At 40.1% G+C, this 20,549-nt stretch overlaps 1 long non-coding RNA gene across 1 annotated transcript; it reads left to right on the forward strand.

Annotated features, from left to right (window-relative positions):
* Positions 1-32: 32 nt before the first annotated feature.
* On the forward strand, positions 33-8,052 carry LOC111825540. The gene is made up of 2 exons (XR_002828727.1): positions 33-153; positions 6,048-8,052. It is a non-coding gene; the product is annotated as an uncharacterized LOC111825540 (long non-coding RNA).
* Positions 8,053-20,549: the final 12,497 nt, after the last annotated feature.

The raw sequence follows: 20,549 nt of genomic DNA on the forward strand, positions 1-20,549 counted from the left end.
CGGAGCGCGGCTCGGCTCCGGTGTGCCGCGGGATTCGGCTCCGCGAGCCCGTGCACCGCCGTCGCGGCTCCGGCTCCCGGACGGTGCCGAGGCGCTCGCGGAGCCGCAGCCCCCTCTGTACTCTTCCCGGTACTGTTTCCAAAAGGCCATTCGGTGAGAAAGTCTCTCGCGTCACCTCTGACCCCAGCTCAGGAGTAGAAATAAGAGACACTAGATCGTGGAGTACGACTGGGGAAGAAAAGTCATTGTCACAGGTTGGGGTGGGGGGTGACTAATAGGCGAAACAGTCCACAAAGTTACTGGACATCGAAATCTAAATCCTGAGCAAAAAAAAAAAAGTGAAGTTGCGCAAGTTTCTAAGAGCTTCCAACTTTTCATGCCGTTGAGGTTGTTCGGGGGGGATTTTTTTTTTTTTTTCACTCCGTCCTCTTGTTTTTGAAAAGGCACAGGATGTTCAACAGCCAAGTAATCGAATTTACCCTTCTGGTCGGAGATTGAATTATGGGTGACTGCTGGGAAAATGCAAAATAATGTGGAAGAAAAGAAATAGAAAGAGTAGAACAGACAAATGGGAAAACCAAGACTCCCCCAGCAAAATTTTATTCTAGTATTTTGTTTTTCCACTTTCAGTTGGGGCAGTTTACTTTAGAATGTTGTTTGCATGTTTTGCTGAGATATGAGACTGAAAAATAGCCCCCGCAAAATCTCCTTGCTTATTCAGGTTTTATTTGATGTAATAGCTACAAGAGGTAAAACTCATTGCTTCCTGGCTTAATGGGACCTGAGATCTTGAAAGTAAATTGCATTTTATGGAGGGAATCCCTTTTACACATTGCATGTTTTCTCTGAGATGTCTCTGGTGCAACCTTCTGGTCCAGAGGTTAAAGCAGCGGTTCTCAACCTGTGGGTCGCGACCCCTTTGGGGGTCGAACGACCCTTTCACAGGGGTCGCCTAAATGCATCCTGCATATCAGATATTTACATTACGATTCATAACAGTAGCAAAATTACAGTTATGAAGTAGCAATGAAAATTTTATGGTTGGGGGTCACCACAACATGAGGAACTGTATTAAAGGGTCGCGGCATTAGGAAGGTTGAGAACCACTGGTAAGGTCATTGCTTACAGGTCAAGAACCCACAGAGGGTTCTTGGATGACAGATGTGTGACTACCTTCTTTCATTTGCCATTAGCTCCACCCCTTGACTCGCTCTTTCTCCTTCCTTCCCTTCCTCCCTTCCTCCCTCTCTATTTCTCTCTCTCTCTCTGTCTCTCTCTCTCTCTCCACCCCCTCGGCTAGGACTTAGATCAAACAAGTCATGGAGACATAAGATCTATATGTTAGGCTTCTTTTCTTAAAGGATATTTAGCTTAGAAAATGATTAAATTTCACCTTGGTCAGGAGAACAGAAAGGACAAACTTCACTCTCTTTATGTGAATGCCTACAGAAAGCCTCTAGATTTGCTGTGAAATTAAAATTTAAAATTAAGTGACTAATGAAATTCAACATTGAAATTCAATATACAGAAATTTTAAATGGCTTCAGGAGGAAAACTTAATTATAAGTTTGCCTTCTCTAATATATGCATATAAGTGGGTTTCAGAGAGATATAAAACACCAGAAAATCAAATGACAGGAAGCTTCGAGTGTTTGGGTTTCCTAGCCAAGGATCCTCTGAGATTTTTGAAAATGTCTCTCAGACTGTGCCATCAAGCTACCAGGTAATCCATTTGGACTGGACTGACCTATTTTGTGATGAAAGGAATTAAACTCTTTCAATTCACTGTACGTAAAAGTCTGGTGTTTTTTTTTACCCCTGAATCCCCAGCATCAGGGACACTCTTCGCATTTAGTAGATATTTGAAAGGCTAAGACAAATCAATAGGAGAATGTTCTTTCAAATATTGGGAAGAAATCAGGAAGTAAGGAAAAGCAAGGCTCTCCAGGGATAAAGCCATATATGGTGTCAAGAAGGAAACGGGAAGAGAAAATTCCCACTCTGGGCTGAAATCTTTGCATATATATCTGGAAAGCATTTGCCAAGCAAATATTCATACCAATCAAGCAAACTAAATCCATGTAGAAACTAAAGTTGTTGGCCATGTTCTAGAGGCAAATACTCTTTAAAATATGCAACTAAACATGGATGTTACAAAGTCCTAGTTCATTAAATCAACAGACATTTACCTCTTGCCTCCTATGTGTAAATAAGGTGAAAGTGCAGGAAGAGAGAAATACAGATATGAATACAATATGATCCTTGCCCTCAATAGGCGTATAGTCTTAAGGCGAAATGTGGCTGTGGACAGCTATTATAAAAGACAAAATGAAATCAACTTGTATTAAAATCAGGATAGAAGTAACAATCTAAAGGTATTAAAAAGGAGGGCATAATTCATTCTGTTCTGGAGAACTGCCAAAGACTTCACGGGAAAGGACATTCAGCTGCATCTTAAAGAATGAGTAGGTAGTCAATAAGTCTGTATCTATACCACTAAAAAGTAAATCAGTAATTCCAAATCATCCCCAAACAGACAGTAAGACGATAAGCCATTTTGAGAAATCAAGGGCCATCACTAGATAGCTGAAAAGCAAACCACAAAACCCTAGGAGCTTGAATATTGAAGGCCAGAGGAACATGGGAAGACGGTCGCCTCTTCTGTGGTATCCTGAGAGGGATACCTACCCCCATGATCATATCACTCTGCCTGTCCTTTGAGATCTGGAAAAGAAAACCAGTCAAAAACAGAGGTTAGTCTCCAGGCATGACCTAGAGTCAACAAGCGAAAAGGCTGCACTCTTAAAAGGAGTTCCTGGGGAAGGAAAAGCCTGCCCTCCCTGTTCCCAGAGGCACTTAGCATGGCTGTTTCACAGCATACACCACACGCATCCCTGTAATTGTCTACTTCCTTCTCCCTCTCCCCTGCTCCCTCTCTCTGCCTCTGCCTCTCCCTCTCCTCAGTTAGGAGCTGCTTGTTTTTCCTAACTGTCTTCAGGACACCCAAAAGAGTGTCTATCCTACAACAGATAGTAAGCAGTGAATAAACAAATGGATACCAGAACCTCCATCAACAGCAAACACACTACTGCCTGTGCCAGATGCCTGAGGCATACAAAGCCCTTAATAATCTATTTGGGCAAACAGTCCTCATGCATAAAAGAATAGACAACGGTGAGAAATGAGGACTTGGCTGCTGACGTACAGTATAGAGAACAGATTGCTAGGAGTTCAGAAGAAGAAGCAGTTATCCAGGCCACCATTCAAAGCAACCCTAAAGAGTATTGATAGGCACACGATAGTCACCAGAAAGACCAAGTAGAAACCAGCCTGAAGCATTGCCTATCCTACAAGAGCTGGGAAAGAACTGCTCTGTGCAGAGCTTGCTGGCACAGCTGTCTGGCCAAGAAATGAGGTGGCCTTGCTGGTGGGACAGCAGGCAAGCAGGCCCAGGAAGACTCAGAGAGCTGCAAATGGCACCACCTAGAGGACAGTTTTCATTACAGCAGAAATATGATTAGCTGAAAGAAAAGAGGGTTTTAGGGTCAACATGTGGAAGATGAAAAGCCAGGTGTGAAACAGAACACCTTCTTCTGAAACACGAAAATACCCACACTGCAAAACCAAACTGATATTCTAGACCAGTGGTTCTCAACCTTCTGGCCCTTTAAATACAGTTCCTCATGTTGTGACCCAACCATAAAATTATTTTCGTTGCTACTTCATAAATTTAATGTTGCTACTGTTATGAATCATAATGTAAATATCTGATATGCAGGATGGTCTTAGGCGACCCCTGTGAAAGGGTCGTTCCACCGCAAAAGGGGTCACGACCCACAGGTCGAGAACCGCTGTTCTAGATATAACGGATATTTCTACAGTACCCCAGTGACATATTTCCATTACTACCCTCAAAAATGCATCCAAGAGAGTCTCTGACTAATCTAATGTACCTACTTAGTGCTTATCAAAGGTCAGCATTTTCACAGGAAGCATTGTACTCACAGTACAAAGGCCATCCAAGTGCCACCAGACTGGAAGGCCCTAAAAGGTTGGCCACATGGGAACAATTTTTAAACTGAGTAGACCAGTGTTTCAGCATTGGAAGCTATTTACTAATGTTTAATGAAGGAATGAATGAGCAAATGAATGAATATGTACTAAAATCAGATAGTGAGATATCAGGTCGCCCAAAATTATAGTCCAAATTCTTCTGGCATCCAAAGTATCAAGATTAACGTAGCTAATATAGGAGTTTCCTTCCTGCCCTGAAGTTACTACAAGTTGGAGCCACCTGTCCCCCAAGACTCTATGCCAGAGGTCCTCAAACTTTTTAAACAGGGGGCCAGTTCACTGTCCCTCAGACATTACACACATGCGCACTGCAGGCCGGGGACGAGTCGGCTGCTAAGCAGGACAGGCAGCGGCGGCAAAAACACCCAGCGGTGCGGATAGAAGTTTTCGGTGGGCCGCATGTGGCCCGGGGGCCGTAGTTTGAGGACCCCTGCTCTATGCCTTTGCTGGACTTTCACCTAAGAAATACAAACTGGTGGTCTTTGGCCTGCAGAAGTTTTATTTTTATTCAATGGTGCTATCAAAAAATTTTAATTAGCTGTTAGAACTTAAACATCAAGAGATTCCCAGAGAAATCAAGGTTTCTGTTTCCTGGTCAAAATCTGACCACACCAGGTCTATATTCCCACATCATGACCATTCCCCCCACCGGACTCACTCCCCATTGCTGGCAAACCTGGACCAATTTATGCTCCTCATTTAGTAATATGCTGAGCATTCCAGGTGGGCACTCTAAGGCAGTTAGCAAGATGGGGATTGGATTTTGGAGTTAATCAGGTAGTTGAGGCAATTTATTTCTCCATTTTTTTGTTTGCATGTTTCTAAATCAAATAATCACTTATCCCATTATACTCATCATTATACTCACCTCCCTTTGATGATTTCTCATGTAAAGCTCAATAAGGGCAGGATTTTTGGTCTGTTTTGTTCACTCCTAAATCCAGCACTTATAATAGTGCCTGGGATATAGTAGATGCTTAGTAAACACTTGTTGAATGAATGAAAAAGAGATCCTCCGATCAAAGAGGCCACATGGCAGTCTGCCTCTTTTTTTCCCCCCTTAGCCAGATGTTACCCACCAAAGTGGGCTCCCTCTCATTCCTTGGCCCCGTGCATCAAAATTTTGCCTCAAATGAGTTCACCAAGGAAAATTAGTCATCACTGGGATATCAAGAAAGCTGGGGATGCAACATTTTTGTTCAAAACTCAGATGGAAACATGTATTAATTCCACCTAAATCAACTTTATAGAAAGTTGATATTCCTGACACAACTTCAAGTAATGTGCGTGTTATATATTGGAGATCATGACACAACATGGAGTCAAAGTTAATTGCTCAATGTGTGAAGAATTAATGAAACACAGCACATGTTGATGAAAAATACATAAGTAATTAAAATATCTGTTGTGCTGCCTCCTCGATCGAAATGATCTTAATATTAACCTTTCAATAAATTACTACCTTTGTAATTTTTTCAACCTGCCATTCTGAATTTTATCAAGATGTAAGAGAGCTTAATAGCTTTTCAATATTAAGTAGAAATATAAAATATCCTTTCCTGACCAAAAATTAGATATAAGAGTATCTCTCTTATTTTTTTCTTTCCTATCTCTTATGCCTATGACAATCTATTTGAGCCACAAAAATTTCCAAAAGCCCCTTTTTAATTTGTCAGTGTACCTCCTTCTTTTCATCTTCATACAAATTCTTAAGAACCAAGTTTGGGATAAGGACTTTGGACCATATAGAATGGGGCCTGGAATAGAATGAGGTGAGTGAGGTACTACTAGTTTTTTTTGCCTTAAGCTCCAATATGACTCCACACAGAACTATTAGTGAATCTTCCTTCATTAAAAATTTTGATAATTTGTTCTTCATTGGGGTTTGCATGAATTCTTTAAAAATTTGCCTTTAAATATTATTTATCTTGATTACTGAGCTGTTTGGTGGTCTCTCAAATTTTGCACCTTAGGCAGATGCCGCACTTCCTCACCCTCTCTGGGCCCTGGTAGAGAAGTTGTGCGTGAATTGGCATACCAGTGGAGAAGTTGTCACCCTAGAAAAAGAATGTGCTGTGGAGGATTACCTATTCTTTACAATTTAAAATTTTCCATGATTTCTGCCTGTGGAACTGGAACAAAAGAGCTGGGTTAAGAAGCCACTGATGGTCTGAGTTGAAGCAGAAGCTGCCACGGCCTCTCCAAAAACACATGCTATCAGGAGAATCAGCCCCCACCCGGAGATGATGAGAAAAACGCAGAAAATATTACATATTCTCAGCTCACTTTCTGGGTTACAATAAGAAGCAAAAGCCATAGAAGAAAGAGACTTAAGATGCCCAAGGAATGTTTTTTAAATCCAAGAAATATTTCTTAAAAATAAAGTGGACTCAAAAGCCCATTTATAAAAACACAAAGGTACAGATGTACTAATGAGGGAGGGGTGACATGGAATCCCCACGCTTCCTCCTCTTCCCTCTTCCTTCAGGCCATTTTCAAAGCCTCTGAGCTAATCCCATTGGCACATTTTCCAGCAGGGTCATCCATACCTACAGGGTCAAAAAACTGGTCCAGGTTCTGCAGCCAGGAAGTGGCAAGCGCAGTACCAGAGGTTGGGTTTTCTCATTCCCAGTTTATTAGCCCTGATGCCCCTGCCTTTAAACTGAACTAGTCCTTGAGGAAGTTATATTTGGTCTTCAGCTTTCCTGGTCTCAGAATTTGTCATCTTTTGGGAAAGGGTCAATGGTTCCTTTAATCTTTTACCTGTTCTCAGAAGCCCATACCCTAGTGATAATAAATCATTGCATCCTGGCAGGAGTATTTGCATTTTCAACTGTATGGCTCTGACCCTTAGCTGCACATTAGAATCACCTGGGGAGACTTTAAATCATACTAGATGCTGGATTTTCACCACAAATATTTGTATTTAATTGCTCTGGGTTAGGGCTTGTTGTGTTTTTAGGTTTGGGGTTTTTTATGCCCCCCGGGTATTCTAATAAGCAGGCAAAACTGAGAACCACTGGGTTATAGTAATAAAACTAATTACATATGTGCAAGGCCTCAGCTAGTAGGTGGATAATGCAGCCATAATTACCTACGCTATCTGGGAGGTACAGCCAGTCCTGTACTAATCTCAGGGCTCAGCAGAACCAAGCTGGTCCTGGTGCCCACCCACGTCCCATTAGACCTTCAGATATTTTTTTATTTCCCTTTTCCCCTCACTATTTTCTTAAAATTTTTCTCAATGGTGAATGTCCTGAATGGGGGAAAGCTCAGAAAAGACAGGAAAACACGTCAAAGAAAATGAATGTTGTCCATAATCCTATCACCCAAAGTAGTCATTTTTTGTTAGGTTTTGAGTCCTAGAAATTTAAATGGATAGACATGAAATGATTTGTAAATTAAAATAATAGAGTACATGCTGGTATTTTTTCAAATTATACAGGCATATGGAAAAATGCTCAAATACAATGAAATTTTTCACAAGAAGTCTCCCTCCCACTGCCAACCCACCTCTTACCTCCCCAGAGGCAACCAGTGTTACCAGTCTTTTGGCAGACTTCCAGAAATATCTATATATATGCAGACAAATTGTTGCATATTATACAATTTATTCTGTAATTTAGTTTTCCTACTCAAAATATATCTCAGAGATGGGTCCATAACAGGCATTTTTTTTTTACACCACATAGTTTTCCATTGCAGATTTCCTGCAATTTCTTAACCAGTCCATTTTTTATGGGTATTTGTTTCTAATGTTATGCTACTTTTAAAATATTTATGTATTTAGTTCTTTGTTCTTCCCATGAATTTTTTTATTTATTAAATATGCTTCAAAAATTATTTTAGTACTACTTGGTATTCCACTGTATAAATTTATAATAACCTATTCAAATCATACTGAATTGTTAGACATGTATTGTTTCCAATTCTTTATCATTATTCATGATGCTGCAATGAACAATCCTCGTATACAAATCTTTGTGTCTCAGAGTCCCTAAATAAATTCAACAGAGTAGAATTATTGGTCCAAAGCACACACACTTTTTAAGGCCTTTGATAGTACCAAATTATAACTATAACTAATGGCCTGGTGCATGAAATTTGTGCATGGGGTGGGGGTGTCTCTCAGCCCAGCCTGCACCCTCTCCAATCTGGGACCCCTTGGGGGATGTCCAACTGCCAGTTTAACCGGCAGTTGGACATCCCTCTTGCAATCCGGGACCACTGGCTCCTAACTGCTCACCTGCCTGCTTGCCTTATCGCCCCTAACCACTCTGCCTGCCAGCCTGATCGCCCCCAACTACCACCCCCTTTTGGCCTTATCACCCTTAACTGCCCCCCCTGCCGGCCTTCTCGTTCCCAACTGCCCCCCTTTCTGGCCTGCTCACCCCCAACTGCCCCCCCTGCTGGCCTGCTCGCCCCCAACTGCCCCCCCCCACTGGCCTGATCGCCCCTAACCGCCTCTGCCTTGGCCCCGCCACCATGGCTTTGTTCGGAAGGATGTTCAGAAGGTCTCCCGGTCTAATTAGCATATTACCCTTTTATTAGTATAGATTTTTCTTTATCATTATAAACTACTCTGAGGCTTTAATAATTTCAGAGATTCTTTATAAACATATGCCTCTATCTAAAAATTAGTATAAGCAGTATCTTAATTGAATAACAATCTATATAGATAAAGCTTATTTTTAATAAGTTTAAAGTCATTTTATTTTAGGGAGCTTAAATAATACATAAAACCCGTAATTCAGGGGAAAGTCTACATGGTAGCACATCTAAAATATTTCAGGCTTTCTTTTAACACAAATCCACAAGACCCATTATTTAGCTACATCTTGAGTTTGTTCTGTATGTATTTTCAAAACTTCATTCTGGCCCTAGCTGGTTTGGCTCAGTGGATAGAGCATCAGCCTGCAGACTGCAGGGTCCTGGGTTGGATTCTGGCCAAGGGCACATGCCTGGGTTGTGAGCTTGATCCCCAGTGTGGGATGTGCAGGAGGCAGCCGATCAATGATTCTCTCTCATCATTGATGTTTCTATCTCTCTCTCCCTCTCCCTTCCCCTCTGAAATCAATAAAAACATATTTTTTAAAAAAAAAAAACTTCATTCTGAAGACACGGAATACCCTTTCAGCTCTGCATCTAGGGGTGTAGCTTGCCCAGAGCAAATAAAAACTGTACTGGCTAAGCCTTCCCTTCCATTCACAGGGAGCCAAGATAAGGATCGGCTTGTTCAGCTGCATGAGGATTAGACCTCAACAGTGACATTTTGCAGGGATCAGGGGACAGACATTACCAATTACCCAGGAAAGAAAAAAAATGCTCCCCAGAAAGATAGGAAGTCCTATTAAATATCTACCTTGTCAAGCCAAAGGCTACATGCTGCACTTTTGCTATTTTACTTGTTGGGAAAATCTCCAAATATAGTACATTTCTATTGGTTTTAAAAACTAAGAGCCAGATTAAGTAGGGATAAAGCAATTTCATGGGAATTCTTTCATGAAAGAATCTGTTTCAATCTTTTTAAAGTCATCACACACCATTTCTCTTGGACTCTATGTCCTGCCAAGTGATTAATATCTGAAGGTCTGAAATCACTCAAATGCCCCTAAATTATAGTTAGAACTTACCTGAAGTACATGCCTTGTAAGATTGTTTTAGTCAGACCTGCCTGCAGAATTTTGAGGCATGTGGTGGAATGTCAATGAGATGGCAGATTGCTTAGACGCCTGTTGTTGGCTCTGAAATGCCCCCTGGGCCATGTCATTGTGCCAAAGGTATTTATTCTGGTGTATATCTTTCCACAGGGGTGGGCATAAGGCTGCCAGTTCCACTAACTGCAATTACAGGACTACAGATCCTAAACAACTTCAAGGCAGGAATAGAAAAAGAAAGGTTATCTGAGAAGGCCAGAATCACTCTCTTTTCCTCTCCATGAAGAATACGTCAATGACAGGTTGATTAATGGGGTTTTGTGCCCTATGTGGAAGGCAAAGTATTGGTAAAATGGCAGGAAAATAATTTGTGTCTCCTCAATACATCTTATTCAATGTATTTTTAAAAATACGTTTTTATTGATTTCAGAGAGAAGAAGGGACAGGAAGAAGAGATAGAAACATCAATGATGAGAGAGAATCATTGATCGGCTGCCTCCTGCACGCCCCACACATTTGTCAATTTGGTAAAATAGACATGTCTTGCAAAGGTGGCTGTTGTGTCACTGTATGACTAAACCTCAAACTCTTTGAGCTAAACATGGGGACCACTCCTGATACATCTTAGGATTGGAGTTGACAGGCATCATATTCGGGTAACAGGGGGATAGTTGGACAGCAAGAGGGGAGGGTCATGCTAGTTTGTCCACGAAGCTTGACAAGATAGAACCCACTTTAAGTCCCATCCAAGGCAGCTGAGTATTACACAATGTCCAAGGATTACAGCTACATGAGCTCACCATTCAAACAAATTCATTCATGTATTCATGCAACTCCCATTTGTAGCAAGGCAGGGCACAGGAAGAGGAAGGAGTCTGTAAGTGCAAGGTGAGTCAGGATCAGGAAAGTTGGCCTCCAGGCAGGAAGGTTGGAGCCCAGCTCTAGTTCCTGGGATAGGGCAAGTGCCCTGAATCATTAGGTTCAAGGAAGGTTAGCAGAACAGAGCTCAGGGGTAGTGAACTGGAAACCTTAGTGCACAATTGCAGTGGCTGCCAGACAATAACCAAAGCTAAGTTTTAAAAAGGAGACGGAGATACTAGGAAGGGAGGGAAGATTCAAGATGTTTAATTTCAGCTTACCTGGAGTCCTAACTTCTCTTTTATCTTGAACCTAGTGTGGGACTTAGGTTTCAGCAGACTGGGAGTCCTATTCCAATTGACCTTGAGAAAGAGGAGCAGAGACATGCCGGATGCTGATTCTGGGAGATGGTGAGAAACTCCACACAGCTGTACCTTGAGCTCATGACCAAATTGGATGTATTCTAGTATGCACAGGCAAATGCTACTCCTCAAACAAAGTTGTCATGATTTAGCTCTCCTGGGGGTGGGGGGGCAGAGTGAAGCATCTGTGTCCATCCAGATATGTAGTAGTACATGTCAAAGAGCCGAATGACATCATGAGACATGTTTATCTGATACATTTGAGGACATTTATTTAAGGTAAGTAAAATGCCACCCAAGCATCTTATTCTGAAGATGATGGAAAAATGGTGGACCTGTTTTTGGAAAAGCTTCCTGGGTTTTTTACAACCCCCAAGAATTTCTAGAATGCCTGCTGTGCCTTTGGGACTGTGCAGAGTACAGTTCCCAATCTTCAGCAATTATTCCAGCAAGATGACAGGTAAAAGTAAGCCTTCACTTGCTATTCATTTCAAACGTAGTTCAAATTTTCTAAATGTGCTAAAATTTCACATTCAAGTGAACAAGAAAGAAGCTTGTGGTTTTTCTATGCATTATAAGCTTTTCTAACGGAAGAGGTCTCTAAATTAGAAGTAGTTTATCCAATCTACAGTAGGGAGAGGGAAATAATCAAGAAAATTCCATGGAAATCCTTTTTTTTTTTTTACTTTAGCACCATGCAAATGTCATGTCTGTGCACACAGAAAGTGTGAGTTATAAACATTCTCCAACACTTAACACATTTTTGCTAATTAACAGTATGCAGTCTATATGTCACACTTCCTAATTGATTTGCAAAAGATTAGAGTTATCAAAACAGGCTTCATAAATGCATTCATAGTCAACACCATGCTTAATTCTTTTTAAAAAAAATATATTTTATTAATTTTTTACAGAGAGAAGAGGGGAGAGGGATAAAGAGCTAGAAACACCGATGAGAGAGAAACATCTATCAACTGCCTCCTACACACTCCCCACTGGGGATGTGCCTGCAACCAAGGTACATGCCCTTGACCAGAATCAAACCTGGGACCCTTGAGTCAGCAGGCCGACGCTCTATCCACTGAGCCAAACCGGTTAGGGCCCATGCTTAATTCTTGCATGGATTCTGGTGAAGCGCATGGCCTGACTAAGCATGTGGTTCAGTTTCTGTCTGCATGGGATCACTTAAATAGCTGGGTGCCAAGTACTAAGTGCTTACACATCTTTTTTTTTTTTTTCTGGGTTGTCAGATTTTTATTTTCTTCTTTGCACTTAAGTTTTTTGTTTTTTGTTTTTTTTTATTTTTCGCTAAAAGTATTACAAAGGGTATTACATAAGTGTCCTTTTTTCCCCCCCACCCTTGACAAGCCCCTGCCCTCCCTTACCCCCCAGTGTCTTATGTCCATTAGTTATGGTTATATGGATGCATACAAGTCCAGGAGGGAGGGGAGTAAGAGTGCTTACACATCTTAACAATGTGTGACAATGAAGATCCCTAGAACTTACTTAGATTCCTTGTAATGTTGTACTCCCATTGCAACAATAAAAAATGTTCAACTACATGAACCATTACAAATCATCCCCTTACAAAAAAGGATGTATATATGATAAATAAAATATTTGACATTTATAGATAATTTAAAATGTTAAAATAATATATTTCCAGGAAAACTTTTGTGATTAATTTCTTGAAAATCTTTGGAAGTCTTTGAAATAGAAAAAATAATGCCTTTAGAGGTAGTCTTCTATTTGTGGTTGTTCCACTCAACTAATCAGACACAAAGTAGTTAAGTCATAATTTATAATTTACATTGTTATCTGTCCAATTTTCATGAATGACCAACTATCATTCATCCTAGAAAGATAACTCCTCTCATCATTTAAGAAGACTCTTTTTTAAAAAATATTTTTTTATTGATTTCAGTTAGGAAAGAAGAGAGAGAGAGAGAGAGAGAGAGAGAGAGAGAGAGAGAGAGAGAGACATCAATGATGAGAATCATTGATTGGCTGCCTCCTGCATGCCCCACCCCCCACTGGGAATCGAGCCTGCAACCCAGGCATGTGCCTTTGACTGGAATCGAACCCGGGGGACCCCCCAGTCCACAGGCTGACACTCCACCCACTGAGCCAAACCAGCCAGGGCAAGAAGACTCTTGAAAGATTTGAAAATGATGATGCAGCCATCCCCCACTGACTGTTGCAAAAACAGTAAAGAAGATAGTAAAGTCTTATCCTTATGTCCAAATTTTTAAGACTGTAGCTGTAGTTAGGACTCCCAACAAGTTAAAAATGCAGCAACTAACATTTCACATGCCTCAGTACTTAAACAACTCAATGGTTTGTGGAAATGATACAGCTTAAAACATTGGAGATTTTCCCATCTTGCAAAATATATTGATGCATTTTGTATGGTGGAGATTTATTTTTCTTTTTAAAAATTAATTGTCAAGCATTGATGATAGTGTGAAGAAATAGGCATGCTATTATCTTATAAATTGGCATCACTTTTTTTGGACAACAATTTGGTGAAAATTTTTAAAATATAAGCCTGAAAAATATGTAGATCATTTGACCTAGTAATGGCATTTCTATAAATCAATCCAAGAGTCAAATATTAGGGAACTGAAAGGTCCCAGGTTCAATTCCGGTCAAGGGCACATACCCAGGTTGTGGGCTCGATCCCCAGTGGGGGGTTTGCAGGAGGCAGCTGATCAATGGTTCTCTATCATCATTGATGTTTCTATCTCTCTTTCCCTCTTCCTTCCTCTCTAAAATCAATAAAAATATATAAAAAATATTAGGGAATTAGCTAAATGCCTTACATTATATCCACATGATAAAATAAGAAGTAACCATAAATAATCCTATATAATAAAAGAGTAATATAGAAATTGACCTTAACAGCAGAACAACCAGAATGACTGCTAGACCAGTCACTATGAGGTGCACTGACCACCTCTCGGTCCCTTCCCCTGGCTGGCAGGTTCCCATAGCCCAATGGTGAAAGGGGAACTGGGGGTGGGTGGCAGCAGGGGATGGAGCCAGCTGCTGGCAGCAGCCAGGGAAGATGGCCCTGATCGCAGGCCAGGCCTAGGGAGCGTACCTGCACACGAATTTCGTGTGCCAGGCCTCTAGTCATCCATATAAAAATGATACCTAATATCGGAAAAAAGTAATATGAACTATAGTACATTGTTAATAAAAAAGCAGGTTGTAAAACATGTGAACAGAATGATCCTAATTATGTTTTTAAAATTTTTATATATACACTAGAAGCCCGTTGCATGAAGATTCGAGCAATAGGCTTTCCTTCCCCTGGCTGCCGGCACCGGTTTCCCTCCGGCACCTGGGACCCAGGCCTTTGGTCCGTCTGCAGTGAGGCTTGTCTTCTCCGCTGCGGCTACAGTGGAGAAGCCAAGCCTCTTCAGTCTTCAGTCTTCACTCCGGCCAGAGCCTTCAGTCTTCGCTCCGCGAATGCGCATGAAAATTAACCGCCATCTTTTTTGGGTTAATTTGCATAGTTGCTCTGATTGGCTGGTGGGCATAGCAGTGACACCAATTTGCATGTTTCTCTTTTATTAGTGTAGATAATAGGAGTGTGTGTGTGTGTGTGTGTGTGTGTGTGTGTGTGTGTAAGGTTGCACCCAGATAACAATAATGTATCTTGGAAAGGGGATTGTGGGTGATCTTTACTTCAAACTTTCTGCTCTTCTGTATTTTTAAAGTTTCAAAAATAACCTATTTTACTTTTGAAATTAAAAATATATCTATTTAAAGTACATTTATTAGATATACTGCAATGTGACTGTATTTAATGCCATTGAACTGTACAATTACAAATAGTTAAAATGGTAAATTTTATGTTATGTTTTACCAAAATAAGAAGTTACATTTATTAGAAAATCTAGGTGTCCTTATACCACCAAAAGCATGATCCATGAAAGAAAAGGTTGGACTTCATTAAACTTATCATTTTCTCTGAGAAAGACACTGTTAAAAGAATGAAAAAGACAAGCCACATATTTGGAGAAAATATTTACAAAACACATATCTGATGAAAGATTGATATTCAAAATAGATAGAGAACTCTTAAAACAAAAAGAAAACAGATAACTCAATTTACAAATGAGCAAGAGATCTGAATAGTTCTTTTCATCAGTGAAGATAAGTAAATGGCAAATAATCATATGAAAATATGCTCAACATCATATGTCATGAGAGAATGCAAATTTAAAACAAACAGTGAAAAACAACCACCTACCTATTAGAATGGCTAAAATCCAAAACACTGACAACCCCAAAAGCTGACAAGGATGTGGATCATGAGGGACTCATTCATTGCTAGTGGGAATGCAAAATGGTAGTCACTTTGGAAGACAGTTTGGCAGTCTTACAAAACTTAACATACTCTTTTACAATCCAGCAATTGTATTCTTGGTATTTGCCCAAATGAGTTGGAAATTTGTGACCACACAAAAACCTGCACGTGGATGTTTATAGCAGCTTTCTTTATAATTACCAAAACTTGGAATCAACCAAGACTTAGATAAATAAACTGTGGTACATCCAGACAATGGAAAGAAATGTGCTACCAGACCACAAAAAGACCTGGAGGAAATTTAAATACATATTGTTAAGTGAAAGAAGCTAATCTGATTCCAACTCTATAACATTCTAGAAAAGACAAAACCATGGAGGGAATAAAAATTTCAGTAGTTTCCAGAGTAGGGAGGGATGAGTATTGAAGCACAGGGGATTTTTATGTCACTGAAATTATTCTGTATTATACTGCAATGGTGAATACATGTTACTATACATTTGATAGAATCCATAAAATGTACAGCACAAAGAATGAATCCTAATGTAAACTATGGGCTCTAGCTAATAATGTACTGTTCCAGTATTGTCTCATAAAAAATACACTAAAACACTATTTATCTTGAAAAAAATATACTTATTAACCATAATAAAGGTCACTATTTCCAGTCACAATTTTCTTAAAATATGTATTTCCATTTCCATAATCACCCTTTTGTTACTTACTTTTTGGGTGGTGCAGTTCAACTTTTTATTTTTGTAAAATCAGAATATGCACAACACATACAAACTATCATCTAAACCAGGGGTGGTGAACCTTTTTTCTATCAAGGGCCATTTGCATATTTATAACATCATCCAAAGGCCATACAAAATTATCAACTTAAAAATTAGCCTGCTATATTTGGTCAAATATTTTATCAACTCACTGCTAATGCCTTTGTAGGGCCAGACCAAATGATTCCACAGGCCTTGTACAGCCCATGGGCTGGACGTTCCCCACCCCTAATCTAAACGAATAAAATAAACAATTACTAAAGCTACAGTAACTTGAGATTCAATCTTTATATTCAGCAAGTTTAAATTCATCTTATGTGATTTTCAAAACTTTATGTATTAACTGAAAATATTGCTTCCTAGTAAAACTTACTCCAATGCTATTGCTGAATGTACAAGTCACTGAATATGCCAATACAGTTAAGATAACCACATGTTTGGGGATTGCAATGTGCCAGATACTCTCTGAAGAAAAAAATACACACAACTAACAAAACTCACATAACAGACATCTGAGAATCTGGACACTTCATATCAGTGTTTTGAAGTGTTTCATTAATATCTTGAGACAACTGTAGCAAAACCTTGGCATTATTTAATTTCAAACCACCAGTTTTGTTTTTACTAACATCAGAGAGTTATGGCTTCACTGCCAATGCCAGGTCTGCATAATCTGACTGAAGGGTTTAATATGACTTAATAGTGGAAACTCACATGACCCCCAAATAAACACTGCATGGTCACTTGTGGTGTCTAACAGCAACCAAGCAGATAATTTTCACTTTATGTCATTCAGATAGGATCACTGGTTCAGTAAGAGTCCCAAGTCCCATCATTTTTACATTTTGATGCAGTAATGTAATTTCACTATCTTGAATAGATAATTTATATACAGTTTGGGGATCTAATTTCTCAAGATTATAACAAATGTTTCAAAAAAAAACAGGGCAAAACACTCACATGCATAAACCTGAAGAGTTCTGTCATTTCTGATGATAATACAACATTAGGAAAAAGGTAAAATAAGATGCCAATGGCATTCATTTAACATAAATATATTTATTGTTCTCTGTAAACACACACACACACACACACACACACACACACACACACACAGAGATGTAATTTTCACAACATGGGAGAAAAATTGGGACTTCAGGACTGTGACTGTGACAGAGGAGGACTCTTCTACCTAATAATTGAGACCAGTAGTATGAAAAGGAGTCTCGAGGGTGATAGGGCTAATTCAGTCTTGATTCACATTTGCTCACGCCAAAGGATCTGCTCAGGTGCATAGAATATGACCAAGGGGGCCTCCTGACACCATTAATACTCAAAGATATTTGGGGTCATGAGGCTTATGAGCTTTAATAAAACATTGTCCATCAGCTGAAAATATGTGAGCCTTGGATTTAACTTTTGAAGGGAGGAAGCTGGACAGAACTGGGCACTTTGGGATAATCCCAGGCACCTGGCATGGCATTGAGCCTAAGACCCCAGGCCCCTCAGAGAATCTAGAGTGGAATCAGGTAACCAATGCGGAAAGCCAGTCCTTTCTACAAAGCAAACACACTAGCTCATGGTCCCACTACCAACATGCAGGAGACCTCAGTGTTATTGTCACTGATATGAAAAGTCCAAGAAGCCAGACAGTGACACTAATGTTAACTTTGTTTTCATGCATCTCTCTTTGTCTAATATTAAAATACTAGTTTAGTCCATAGAGTAAAACATAGTCATCAGACTTGCACACTGTCATGAGAGCGATTATTCCCATTAGATACCAGTCCTCAGGATTCAGCCTTGCCTGGAGCTGTGCATTTTGAAATGCCAGGTACTTTCTCATATAAGTTGGCAAGTCATCCAATTTTCTGTTTGATGTTGTAATCAGGTAGCTGATGTTATAGATCAGTAGATACTCAAATCTCTATCCTACAGGGAGTGCTGACATTGGCATGAAATAGCTTGTTAAATTTGGCAGTCTACATTGCACATTTGGCCTGCTAAAAAAGTATTACACAAAGGGAAGATGCATCATAACTTAAAAGTATAGAAGTGCAGAACTGAAAGAGACACTCCACATCTAACCCTGCACGAGAGTTACGTGCATTTCCCAAGCACTGCAAAATCCTAGAGGTCAGGGACAATGTCTTATTCATTTCCACCTAATGAACACAACCCGCTTCTTTATACCTGGCATGCAAAATAATTTAGAGTTTTTTACATGGCAGCCCTTCTGAGAGGCAGCACTCCTGTTTATTGCAAGCATGTCTTTGCTCCCCAAGTCCCTCATGCTAAGGCCAAAGCCCCCAGGAGTGTGGTGCTTACTATGTCTAAGGGGTCAATCTTGTTTACTGTTGCCTCAAAATTAGAAAGGGAAAATGAGCCAGTTCCCCAATGGGTCTTTCATTGCCCCATAGCATCAGTGTGGAAAGAGGAAATACTGCAGGTCCAGTGCACGTAGCATGACCCATTTATCATGCTAGCCTCCTTAGTTCTCACAAGTGCCATGTACAAAGGATGGGTCACCTATTTTTATTTTTTTTTTACTATATTTTTATTGATTTCAGAGAAGAAGGGAGAGAGATAGAAACATCAGTGATGAAAGAGAATCATTGATGAGCTGCCTCTTGCACGCCCCACAATGGGGATCAAGCCTGTAACCCGGTCATTTGACCGAGAATTGAACCCTGACCTCTTGGTTGATAGGTCAATGCTCAACCACTGAGCCACGTCATTCGGGCTCACCTATTTCTATTTTACAAGATTGGTCACAGTGGTAAAAGGATACTTGTACAAAGCCAGATGGAAGAGGTATAGGCCTCCTGGACAGAATGTTATCAATTTTCTCTTCCAGTGCATGCTGCTCGGGCTCTTTAGCATTCTGCTGCCTTTGGCCAGTGAGCTGGCTGCCTTCCTGGGTATGACAGATTGCTCACTTTCCCAGGCCAATTCACAGCCAGAAGATCTCCTTAGCTAAATGGAGGAGAAATGTTGATGGTATTTGCCAGTCACTGTTTTGAGTACCATTGATGCTTCTGAAATATTAAAAGGGCAGGGCCACATTAGAAGAGTTTTTCCTTATTTTTTTTTAAAGACTGTTCTTTCATAGACACTTTTGGTTGTGTTCCCTCTCACAATGATTGCTACTTCTCTGCAAATATCTCCTCCATTCACGGGCTCTAGAGGTGGGCACCTTTGTCATTTTCATAGTATGTGCCCTGTCTTCCTGGTCATCACTGGTTGGATGGACCACTCCTGGGTTGTGGACTGATTAGGATTCCTTCCTGAGGATTTAGAATTAGGACTGAGATTTCAGTCTCAGAACTGGATTGGCCTCCTGAGTTGAAAAGATGAAAACTCTTAGAAGCTGTGCTGGTTTCCTGATGCTATAGCGAAAAGTAGTATTGATTTAGAGCAAATCTATTTCTAGTAAGTACAGAAGAGGGGGAGAAAGGAAGCTAACATAATGATGTGTCCAGTTTTGTGCTGGGCAATTTGAATTTATTATCCTGAGAATATTTCTCTTAGTAAAATAAAAATTTGGCTCAATAATATAATCATGGGATCTATGTCCTTATCAGAACATTGATATGTCATCAAGTCTTTAGTATCAGTGTCCATCAAATATAGCCATAGAGTGTGAATTGTACCTTTCTCATTCTAAGCCATTTCTGAAATATTTATTGTTGTGGGAAAATATTGATTTTGACTCCCCAGTATCTATTTGTTAATCTTCTGGTACCCAAATCCCTGATTTTCCTTGGGGAAACTATCCTGAATGGATTTAGCCATGCTTAAAAATGACCTACCCCTAGAATTTTCAGCTACATGAACCAATAAAAATCCCTTTGCTAAACCAGTTTGAACTGGTCCTGTTTAATATACTTACTAAAAGTACACGTACATCTTATCAATGGGCTCACTTATTTCCCTTGTAAACTCTTTGACTCAGCTCTATGGCTTCCCCTATTTCCCCACTCTCTCCTACTCCACCTGGAACAGCCGTGTGTGTGTGTGTGTGTGTGTGTGTGTGTGTGTGTGTGTGTGTGTGTCTTCCACTAGGGCCTTGGTTTTAAAGAGACAGTGTGGCTGGTCATTTTTCAGGCTTGATTAACAAAAAGTATTTTAAGTGCTGGGTTGAAAATCTGTGTTCTCAGTTTCTATATCTCTCTTTCCTCAGAGTATAAAGTACTGTTAAAGACATGTCCTGGCATGCCATCAAAATGATAAGAAAAAATATAGTTTACAGTTCACTTTCACATGTGTTCTTTCATTTCATCTTTAACATGTAAAGGAGATGTCTTCATTGCTGTGATGAGAAAACAGATTCAAAGAAGTGAAGGGACTCACTAATTGATCCACAATAGCATCCATGTGCCTAACACCTTTCGTGTTTTAATCCAATGTCGGAGGCATTACATTACATTTGCATTTTATAGGTGTAGAAATTGAGACTAATTTGTCACAGAACACACCCAAGGTCCTATCACAGGCCTGTGCT

Source organism: Myotis lucifugus, unplaced genomic scaffold (genome assembly GCF_000147115.1).
Source record: "Myotis lucifugus unplaced genomic scaffold, Myoluc2.0 scaffold_31, whole genome shotgun sequence".
NCBI lineage: Eukaryota > Metazoa > Chordata > Mammalia > Chiroptera > Vespertilionidae > Myotis > Myotis lucifugus.